The following is an 11,822-nucleotide window of genomic DNA, read 5'->3' as shown; positions in this document are numbered from 1 at the left end:
TTACTAGTTGTCTGTACTCAGACAAGTTACTTCCGCTGCTGGTTTGTATGACTGTATGACTTGTATGATGGGTCGTGAGACCCGTACCTTTGTGTATGTTATGTATGGCTCCCTGAGCCTTAAATAAAGTACTTGTGTCGTAGAGTCATGTTGTGATGCTTCGTTGTATTTGCACATATCGAGCATATTGTGTGTATGATTGAAATGCTTGGTATGTGTGGGATCTGACTATCTAGTTGTTTATCTTCAGTAGCCTCTCTTACCGGGAAATGTCTCCTAGTGTTACCGCTGAGCCATGGTAGCTTGCTACTGCTCTGGAACACTTAGGCTGGCCGGCATGTGTCCTTCTTCGTTCCTGTGTCTGTCCCTTCATGGAAATGTCACGCTTTGAGTACCGGAGTCCTGTTAGCCCGCTACAGCCCGGTTTACCGGAGTCCTGCTAGCCCAGTGCTACAGCCCGGACTCACTTGCTGATGACCGACACGTTCGAAGCTGGGTCATGGATGCCTGTCCCTGTAAGTCTGTGCCACTTTGGGTTTACGACTAGTCATGTCAGCCCGGGCTCCTTATCATATGGATGCTAGCGACACTATCATATACGTGAGCCAAAAGGCGCAAACGGTTCCGGGCAAAGGTAAGGCGACACCCGTGGGAATACCGTTCGTGAGGCCGCAAAGTGATATGAGGTGTTACCGGCTAGATCGATGTGACATTGAGTCGGGGTCCTGACAGCGTTGGCATCAGAGCCGGACTGCCTGTAGGTTCTCCAAGCCAAACTGGTCGATGTTGAGTCTAGAAATTCTTTAGTTATATGTAGGGGAATTGTTTGTGGGTTGGAACGTAAGGCTCCTTTTACTTCTTTATCTTATAACATTCTGATCTGAGTCAGTCCATTCTTCTACCGGGGGTTAAGGAATTAGGATCTATTCTCTCTATCAGGATCACGTGTTACTAATCAGTAGTACCTTATAAGTTTGATGGATACAAGCCTAGTTCAGTTCTACTACCACATTATGTTGTTAGAATGGATTCAGAACTTTGATATGATGATGTTGAGTGTGTATGAAATCCTTTGTCAAATGTCTCAAAATCCTTCTTGAGCATTTACAGCTGTTATGCTGCCGAAATTTTGCTAGAAATTCTAATGCCCTTGCATTATGATTGTGCTTTCAGATGGCCACTCGCGACCTCAATCAAGTGGTTCGCCTGACTCGATGCCTAGATGTACCCGGCCATACTGCCAAGTTGGTCAGGGTAATGACTGAGGCTGGATACCGCTGGTATCCTGAGTACACGGTCGAAGAGCAATTCCGAGACTTTAATCAAAGCCAGTATCTCTGCACTGTCAGGATATTTCCATCTTATCCTGGATCCACCGAGCCTCTTCACTGCTCCTATGGTCTCGGGGTTACTATTGAGATGGCTGTGCAGGACGCCGCCTACTCTATGATGACCATTATGCGAGTCAGATCTGGTCTATTTCGGGACTCTGATTTCCGGTATATGCCAGGATCACTTCCGGGAGCAAAAGGGTATCTCCAGGCTATTTATGCTGACCCCACTCAGGAGGATTCACGGACTCGCACCACTGCTGAGATGCTCGAGGATAAGGACCGTGAAAATCGGGCCTTGAGGTTAGAGCTCTTCAATACCCGTGCTGACCACTGGGCCACTTTGACTCGGTTCGCACCGGCGGTGCAAGCTGGATATTCAGATATGCGCGATCTCTATCCTGTGAGATCTGCTCTGCCAGACGTGATGGTTTGGCGTGATGTAGGAGGCATCACCCCACCTCGCGGTCCCCGCAGGCCACCGTTTGTTGGTCCAAGGCCTCATCCTAGCCCCTATGGTCCACAAGCCCCGCGAGATCGTCTGTTTCCGGATGATCATGTTGAGCTTCCAGGCTATGGAGGTGATTTCTACGAGGACTACTACGGATCGGTCTGAGTTAGCAGTAGTATCACTAGTTCGCACTAGCTGTGTCTTCTATCGTCCCGCGTGACTCGTGGGATATGACCTAGTTTGTACTCCTTCCGGAGGTGTAGAAAAATAATGTATAGGAGCTTGGAATGCCTCCGATGAGATGTAATCCTCTTTTCACCGTAATAGTACTTTGTTTGGTCTTGTACTAAACCCTGTATGGTGTGTATGACGATGGAATAAAGAAGCAGTTTCTGTATCTACCATGTCATACGGATGATCATCTTGCATTTCGAGTTACTCCTTACATTTTTACCCTATGTCGGAATTTTATCATCCTGACTAAATCATTGTCTTGTTTCCCTAGGATGGTCAACACGCGCGCTAACCCTGCTTCTCAAGAGCAGGCCGAAGGCAGTGAAGCCAGGGATGTAAATCTGCCTCATCCTCCTTCACTAGCCGAGGTTATGATGGAAGCTGAGAGAAACAAGCGGGAGACCAACCGTTTGTTGGAGCGTATTGAACAGAACACAGCACACCATCAGAGGACTAACGTGGTGTCACTCAGTGATTTTATCAAATTGCATCCACCTACGTTCCACCACTCCGTCGAGCCTCTCGACGCTGATGACTGGCTTCGCAGTATCTCTCATAAACTGCGTTCCGCGCTGGTAGCGGAGGCTGACAAGGTCACCTTTGCTGCATATCATCTTGAAGGCCCCGCCAGTCTATGGTGGGAGAATTATGGAGCTATGCGCCCAGCGGGCCATGTCACTACTTGGGCTGAATTCAGCGAGGCTTTCCGTGAACATCACATTCCGGAGGGTCTCATGGACCGTAAACGTGAAGAATTTTGCAGTTTCACCCAAGGCCGACTCTCTGTGGATGCTTACAGCAGGGAGTTTGGTAATCTCGCACGATATGCAACTGAGGAAATGTCTACCGATGCCAAGAAGCAAGCAAGGTTCCGTAAGGGCCTTAGTCCTGAGCTTCGCCGCGACCTCCGTCTGCATGAGTGCACATCTTTTCAGAAACTTGTCAACAAAGCCATCAGTGCTGAAACTGGTCAGACTGACTATGACGCAACACGCAAGCATGGCCGTGACATGGGTTCCTCATCTGATGCTGGTCCTCAGAAGCGCCGCGTGTGGGTACCCAACACCGCCCTGCCACCCAGGTTCACACCGAGGCCATCCTTCCAGGCGCCTCGCCCCGTTCAACAGTCTGCTCCAGCCAAGCCCTATGGGGGGTCCAACTAACAATGCTCCTCCACGTACCAGTTCCGTGACTTGTTTCAAGTGTGGGGAATCTGGCCACTATATGCGTGAGTGTCCCCAGACCAACCCCAATCAATCTGCTAAAGCTGTTGGCCGTGGCAAGCCGACAGAAAAAATATTCCACGCCAAGCCGGTCACCGCTTCACGTGGCCATGTCAACTGTATCTCTGCCGAAGAAGCTCAAGAGGATCCCAACGTCGTTCTCGGTACGCTTCTTGTCAATTGCCACCCGGCATCTGTCCTTTTCGATACAGGAGCCTCTCATTCTTTTATATCTGAAAACTATGCTCGCTTGCATAACGTCGCATTCGGTGATATGCCAACCTCTATGGTAATTCAAACTCCGGGATCCAAATGGCAAACTTCTAGAGTAAGCCATGGAAATGAAATCCAAGTCGACAGACTTGTTTTCCTCGCGTCTTTGATAGCCCTTAAATCTTCAGATATTAATATCATTTTGGGTATGGACTGGATGTCAGCTCATCAAGCCAAAATTGATTGCTTCTCTAGGACTGTTCAACTCACCCATCCTTCGGGGAAGATAGTCAATGTCTTGACCCGAATAGCCAAGCGACAATCATATTCTCTTAACGCCAGCCCTTTGCCAGACCTTGAGGACGTTCCGGTAGTCCGTGACTTCCCGGATGTCTTTCCAGAGGAATTGCCAGGTGTTCCACCTGACAGGGATGTTGAGTTTGTAATAGACCTCATTCCAGGAACCGTTCCGATTGCTAGAAGACCTTATAAGATGGCACCCCTAGAACTAGCCGAGCTTAAGAAACAACTCGATGAGTCCTTGAAAAAGGGTTTCATCCGACCTAGCTCTTCTCCGTGGGCTTGCCCCGTCCTATTCGTCAAGAAGAAGGATGGTACGGACCGGATGGTTGTAGATTACCGACCTGTCAATTTGGTCACAATCAAGAACAAATATCCACTTCCCAGGATCAACGACCTGTACGATCAGCTCGCTGGATCCTCAGTCTTCTCCAAAATGGATTTGAGGTTGGGCTACCATCAAATCAAAATCAGAAACGGGGACATCCCTAAAACGGCCTTTGTTACTCGTTACGGCCAATACGAGTACACCGTCATGTCCTTCGGTTTAACCAACGCTCCAGCCACCTTTTCTCGGTTAATGAACTCAATCTTCATGGAGTATTTGGATAAATTCGTCGTGGTTTACCTCGATGATATACTCATCTACTCCAAGAACGAGGAAGAACATGCCGAACATCTAAGGCTAGTGTTGCAGAAACTTCGAGAGCATCGCCTTTATGCCAAATTTTCTAAATGTGAATTCTGGTTGTCAGAAGTGACCTATCTGGGTCATGTAATATCTGGTAAAGGTATTGCTGTTAACCCTAAGCGAGTTCAAGCCGTCCTTAACTGGACTCCACCTGAATCGGTCAAGCAAGTTCGGAGTTTTCTAGGCTTAGCGAGCTATTGCCGTCGCTTTGTCGAGAACTTCTCCAAGGTTGCTAAACCTCTAACCGAACTCCTCAAGAAAGATAAGAAGTTCGAATGGACTCCACAATGTGAGCACAGCTTTCAGGAACTGAAAAGACGCCTGACTTCTGCTCCCGTACTGGTACCGCCAGACTTCTCTAAGGACTTTGTTATCTACTGCGACGCCTCGCGGCAAGGACTAGGTTGCATTCTCATGCAAGATCGACACGTAATTGCCTACGCTTCACGGCAATTGCACCCACATGAGGAGAATTATCCCACTCATGATCTAGAGCTTGCAGCTGTAGTCTATGCACTTAAGACATGGCGACATTACCTCCTCGGTAATCGTTGCGAAATATTCACTGATCACCAAAGTCTGAAGTACATTTTCACCCAACCGGATCTGAATCTCAGGCAAAGACGTTGGGTTGAATTGATCACAGACTTCGACTTAGGAATAACCTACACCCCAGGGAAAGCCAACGTCATGGCTGATGCGCTAAGTCGTAAATCTTATTGTAACAACCTGATGTTACAACAAAATCAACCGCTTCTCCATGAGGAATTTCGGAAGCTTAACCTTCACATTGTTCCTCAAGGTTTTCTTTCCACCTTGGTGGCAAAACCTACCCTTACAGATCAGATTATCAAAGCACAGAAGGTAGATCCGGGAATCTCCCGCATCAAGAGAAACATTCAGAAAGGAATTGCGAATTGCTTCTCCATTAATGATCAAGGGGTCGTATACTTCGGGAATCGACTAGTGGTTCCCAAAGTGCGAAACCTGAGGCGTTTGATCCTTAAGGAAGCTCATGAATCTCCTCTCACCATTCATCCCGGTAGCACTAAGATGTATCAGGACCTACGCCAGAGGTTCTGGTGGACTAGGATGAAGAGAGAAATTGCTCAGTATATTGCTAATTGCGACGTCTGTCGTCGTGTAAAAGCAGAGCATCAACGGCCTGCTGGCACCCTTCAACCCCTAGCTATTCCTGAATGGAAATGGGATAAAATTGGTATGGATTTCATTACCGGTTTTCCCAGGACTAAGAGAGGGAATAATGCTATCTTCGTCGTGGTCGATCGTCTTTCCAAGGTAGCCCATTTCTTACCTGTTCGTGAGAGTATAACCGCTAGTCAGCTGGCAGACTTATACATCTCCCGAATAATGTCTCTCCATGGTGTTCCTTTGGAAATTAACTCGGATCGAGGAAGTCTCTTCACCTCTCGATTTTGGGAAAGTTTCCAAAATGCTATGGGAACCCGTCTCTCCTTTAGCACCGCCTTCCACCCTCAGTCGAGCGGTCAAGTGGAACACGTCAACCAGATTCTAGAAGACATGCTTCGAGCCTCTGTTATCTCATTCGGAATGGACTGGGAAAAGTGCCTTCCATTTGCCGAATTCGCTTACAACAACAGCTATCAATCTAGCCTGGGTAAAGCCCCTTTTGAAGTTCTCTATGGACGACGGTGTCGAACACCCCTTAACTGGTCAGAGACCGGGGAAAGACAATTCTTTGGCCCGGATATGATTCAGGAAGCAGAAGAACAAGTTCGCATCGTTCGTGAAAAGTTGAAAACAGCCCAATCCCGTCAAAAGAGTCAATATGACCGAAAGCATAAGGCTATGACTTTCGAGGTTGACGAGAAGGCTTATCTTCGGGTCACCCCTCTGAAGGGAACCCATCGTTTCGGTATCAAAGGCAAATTGGCTCCTCGTTACATTGGAACTTTTCGCATTCTCGCCAAACGAGGAGAAGTTGCCTACCAGTTGGAACTACCTCCGCATCTCTCCAGAGTCCACGATGTCTTCCACGTTTCCCAACTCAGGCGTTGCTTCTCGGATCCTATCCGTGAAGTGGACCACGAAACGCTTGATCTCCAAGATAATCTTACATATCGAGAGTACCCCGTTCGTATCCTCGATCAGGCCGAGCGTACCACTCGACGTCATAATATCAAGTTTCTCAAGGTTCAATGGTCGCACCATTCTGAGGATGAAGCAACTTGGGAAAGGGAGGATCGTCTTCGACTCGAGTACCCCGCCTTCTTTTCGGAGGAACCCAAATCTCGGGACGAGATTCTTTTGAGTGGGGGTGAGTTGTCACACCCTAGCTAGTCATGCATTAGAGTGTTGCATCATGTTTACTTCTTCATCAGAAACTTGAAATGGGGATGACAGAACCCCCAGTCCCCTCTGAAACCAACTAGGGTTTACTAAAATAATTTTCAATGAACCTGAAATGCCCTTCTAAAATGCCCATCATTTTTGTCTTGGTTCAGAACCTCTGCCAAAAGTGGTGCACATTTTCCTAGGCCATCTTGGGGTTTTTGAATTAATTCATAAATATTTGAATTTGGGCATTTAAAATTATATAAAATATTTAAATGCTCAAATACCTCCAAACTAAAATGTTTCATGTTGGAAATAATCCAACTATGGACCAGGAGTGATTTGGTGATTTTTGAAGTTGCCTAGGTATTTTATTAAATTCAACAAAGTTGCAGATATATTAAATAAAAACAGAAACAGAAAAAAAAGGGGGAAAGCTTACCTGGCGCCTGCCCCCGACCCACCTGCCGGCCCAGCCCAGCACCGCTCCAGCGAGCTGCTTGCCGGCCAGGCAGGCAGGCAGGTGCCCGACGGCGACCGCGGCGTGCGCCACGCACCTGCTCGCCGCCTCGCCGCTCCCCTCGCCAGGTGACGTCGTGGATCGGCCTCCCTCTCTCCCCCGAACCCCCCAGACACCCCCTCTCCTCTCCAGCTCCTCCCCCTCGCACGCCCCAGCCATGGCCGACGCCATCGCCGCCACCCCCTCGCCGTAGCCACGCCCTCCGACCACCCCACGCCGTCTCACCGTGTCCAGGAGCTCCGCCGCTGTCCACTTCATCGAGCAGCCGAGCCCCGAGCGCTCGCAACGCCCGAGACCACCGCACCGACCTCGCCCGAGCTCACCGTCGCCGGAGATCCCCTTCAACACCGTCGTCGCTCCGGTCCATCTCCGGCCGCACCAAGGACTCCGTCGCACTCACTGTGAGCTTAGCCATCTTCCCCTCCCTTCCGTTCTTGCTCCCGAGCCGTGTAGCAACCTCCCGGAGCTCAACCGCACCCACCGCCGTGGAGCTCGTCGCCGACGTGCTCCCGGTCATCCTCCGGCCACAAACTGGTGTCCGTCATGCTCACCGTGTCACGTAGCATCTAGCTAGCCACTCCCCGAGCCTCACCGACCCCTCTAGCGTCAAGTTCGTCTTCGGCCGAACCCCGGTGGCCGCCCAAGTCGTCGCCGGCGCCAACTCCGGCCACCCCGACCTCAACGGACTCCGCCAAGAGCTGCGGTTTGTCCTCAGCTCCCCTCCGGTGGTCTCCGCGGCCCATTTGGTGGCCGAAATGGCCAAAACCACTTCCGCCGCCGCGTCGGGCTCGCCGGCGGCTAAACGCCGGTGCAGCCGACCCGGGTTTGACCACGGGTGGGCCCTGGTTGACTCCCCTGAGTCAATGACAGGTGGGGCCCAGCCCTGTTAATTAAACAGGATTAGTTTTAATTAAAAATAATCACCCTGACATGTGGGACCCACTGTCAAGTTTGACCCAGACCTGTTCCGTTGACCTGCTGATGTCACACTGACGTCAGGCTGACGCAGTAATTGATTTCTGGATTTAATTTAAATCAGGAAATTTCAGAATATTATTTAAACTTCAAAAATTCATAACTTTTATTCTGTAACTCCAAATTGGACAAATTATATATGAAAAATGATCAGAAAAATCCAATCTACCCATCTGTACTATTTTCATGCATGATCAAACAAGTTAAATTGATGTTTTTAACAGAACAAGGAAAAGCACTTTAAAAGGCCATATATGAATCTGAAATTTGAATCCTTGATTCAAATTTGTTCAAACCCTTCTAGTTTTAGTTGCATTAGCCCAACACACTCATATTGCCATGTTTCATGCATACATCATATTGTTGCATACTGTTTGGTAATGTTTGTGTATCGGTGCTCTCTGCGGCTGGTTCTGTCCCCGAAGAGTACCCTGATTACCCTAACGAAGAACCGTATCAGTGCATCGAACCATCAGGCAAGCAACCAACCATTTGATCATATCGATACAATCCCATGTTCTCGCTCCTGCTCTCTTTTACTGCATTAAGACAACGCGTTTCAAACTGCTGTGTGCTACGGTAGTTGAACCCATTTCCTCTGCATGACCTGTCATTGCCACAGTAACTAGATGAAACCCACTAGCATGTGTAGGAGTTGTTTGAGCCATATGTATGTGTTGTTCCTACCTTGCTATGCCTGCTATGCTTAGAGTCGTGTCAGGTCTGGTTCATCTGGGTGATGGGCTAGAGTGAAATGTTCATGTCAGTAATGAGAGTGGTGTGGTGAACACGATTTGATAAAGGTATCGATGAGAGGCCATGTAGGAGTACATGGTGGGTTGTTTCATTGAAGCCGACCTTAAGCACTGCGATCTGTATGTGTGATTTAAGAATCAGCTACTACCATGCATTGGGCCCGAAACCAATGGACCCTCTCGGCTTCTTGTTCACCCTAGTTCTCCGTCCAGGAGTTGCAAGTAGTTTCTGGTGTTTGTAGCCTATTGGAGGCCGTGGACAGCGCTGACCGTAGGGGTGGGCTGTGATGCGGTAGGTACGTGGCACGGTGTACCGAATACCCGTTAGGTATCTCGGGAACCCTGTTCACATCGTTCGGGGCCGTATGGAAAACCTCGGCCGGACTCCCTGCGGATGGAACCTGGATAGGCGATAAACCTGGACTGGAGGCTTAGGTGATTAGGTAGGTCGTGGCCGACACCCACGTTGGGCTTCCGCTTGAAGGTTGCCGAGTACATGTCGTGTAAACGACGGTAAGTGGTGAGAGCGTGTATGAAGAAGTACACCCCTGCAGGGTTAACATGATCTATTCGAATAGCCGCGTCCGCGGTAAAGGACTACTTGGTTGCCTATACAGTTCATAGACAAGTAAATGGAAACTGTTAAAAGCCTCAAGATAAGCGTGAGTGCCGAGGATGGCTCTTCCGTAGGAAGACGGAGGCGAATCCTGGGTAGTGTATTGAAGTGGTGAGTAGTGGACTCGTGTGCGCAAAACCATTTCAAGTTGGAGTATCGTAGGATAGTCTAGCCAAGAGTCAAAGCTGGCTTGCTGCAATAACTCCACCAACCCTTCTTGATAACATGCATGTATGTAGGATCTGATGTAAGTCTTGCTGAGTACCTTTGTACTCATGTTGCTATAATCTACATTTTACAGAAGATGCTGCAACCCCTTCTGATGGGTTCTATGTAGACGTTGACATCAACGAGTAGGCTAAAGACCCAGGTGGTGACCCTGAGCTTGTGAAGGACCACGTAGTATAGTTAGGCTTTCCAAGCCTCTTTTGTTTTACTAGTTGTCTGTACTCAGACAAGTTACTTCCGCTGCTGGTTTGTATGACTGTATGACTTGTATGATGGGTCGTGAGACCCGTACCTTTGTGTATGTTATGTATGGCTCCCTGAGCCTTAAATAAAGTACTTGTGTCGTAGAGTCATGTTGTGATGCTTCGTTGTATTTGCACATATCGAGCATATTGTGTGTATGATTGAAATGCTTGGTATGTGTGGGATCTGACTATCTAGTTGTTTATCTTCAGTAGCCTCTCTTACCGGGAAATGTCTCCTAGTGTTACCGCTGAGCCATGGTAGCTTGCTACTGCTCTGGAACACTTAGGCTGGCCGGCATGTGTCCTTCTTCGTTCATGTGTCTGTCCCTTCGTGGAAATGTCACGCTTTGAGTACCGGAGTCCTGTTAGCCCGCTACAGCCCGGTTTACCGGAGTCCTGCTAGCCCAGTGCTACAGCCCGGACTCACTTGCTGATGACCGACACGTTCGAAGCTGGGTCATGGATGCCTGTCCCTGTAAGTCTGTGCCACTTTGGGTTTACGACTAGTCATGTCAGCCCGGGCTCCTTATCATATGGATGCTAGCGACACTATCATATACGTGAGCCAAAAGGCGCAAACGGTTCCGGGCAAAGGTAAGGCGACACCCGTGGGAATACCGTGCGTGAGGCCGCAAAGTGATATGAGGTGTTACCGGCTAGATCGATGTGACATTGAGTCGGGGTCCTGCCAGTATCAATGACTGTAGCAGCAATGACAGGCTATGCATCAGAATAGGATTAACGGAAAGCAGTAACATGCTACACTACTCTAATGCAAGCAGTATAGAGGAGAATAGGCGATATCTGGTGATCAAGGGGGGGGCTTGCCTGGTTGCTCTGGCAAGAGAGAGGGGTCGTCAACTCCGTAGTCGAACACAGGGACATCAGCATCGGTCTCGAGGTCTATCGGAGAGAAGAGGGGGAAGTACAGTAAATACATAGCAGGCAAGTGCATGACAGGACAACAGACAGAGCTAGACGTGTTCTAACGCAGCGCTAGGCGATACTGGCGAAGGGGGAAACATCCGGGAAAGTCTACCCGGTTCCGGACGTCTGTTAGACAGTTGAACCGGAGAGGAAAGTTTGCAGGTTCGATAGGTTAGGGGTGTGTGGCGGACGAACGGACTGCGTATCCGGATTCGTCTCGTCGTTCTGAGCAACTTTCATGTTGAAATTATTTTAATCCGAGTTACGGATTAAAAGATATGATTTTCTAAAGTATTTATTAATTTCTGGAATTTAATTAAATATTTAAATTAATTCGAAAAACAGATTAATGACATCAGCATGATGTCATGCTGACATCAGCAGTCAACGTTGACTGTTGACCAAGTCAACCTGACATGTGGGTCCAGGGGGACCCACCTGTCATCCTCTAATTAAGTTAATTAGGATTAGGTTAACTTAACTATAACTTGATTAGTTAATTGAATTAATTAACCCGAATTAATTAACTTAAGTAATTACTTAATTAATTAATTATTAATTTACTTATTTATTTATTTATTTATTTATTTAATCATTCCTGTGGTGTAGGGCCCTCCTGTCATAGGCACAGGGGGCCAACCGGGCGGGGCGCTAGCGGGCGTGGCCGCGGGCGCCCGAATGGGCTCGAGCCCGAGAGGGCGCTGGCCAGCACGGGGCACACCGGCGCCGGCGGCCAGATCCACTCGCCGGACGCGGGGTAAGCGGCAGCCAGCGAGGGGGGGGGTTTGGACAGGAAC

The sequence above is a fragment of the Triticum dicoccoides genome, chromosome 4A, assembly GCF_002162155.2.
Source record: "Triticum dicoccoides isolate Atlit2015 ecotype Zavitan chromosome 4A, WEW_v2.0, whole genome shotgun sequence".
NCBI classification, from domain to species: Eukaryota; Viridiplantae; Streptophyta; class Magnoliopsida; order Poales; family Poaceae; genus Triticum; species Triticum dicoccoides.
The sequence above is the reverse complement of the archived record's forward strand: the minus strand, read 5'-3'. Positions refer to the sequence as shown.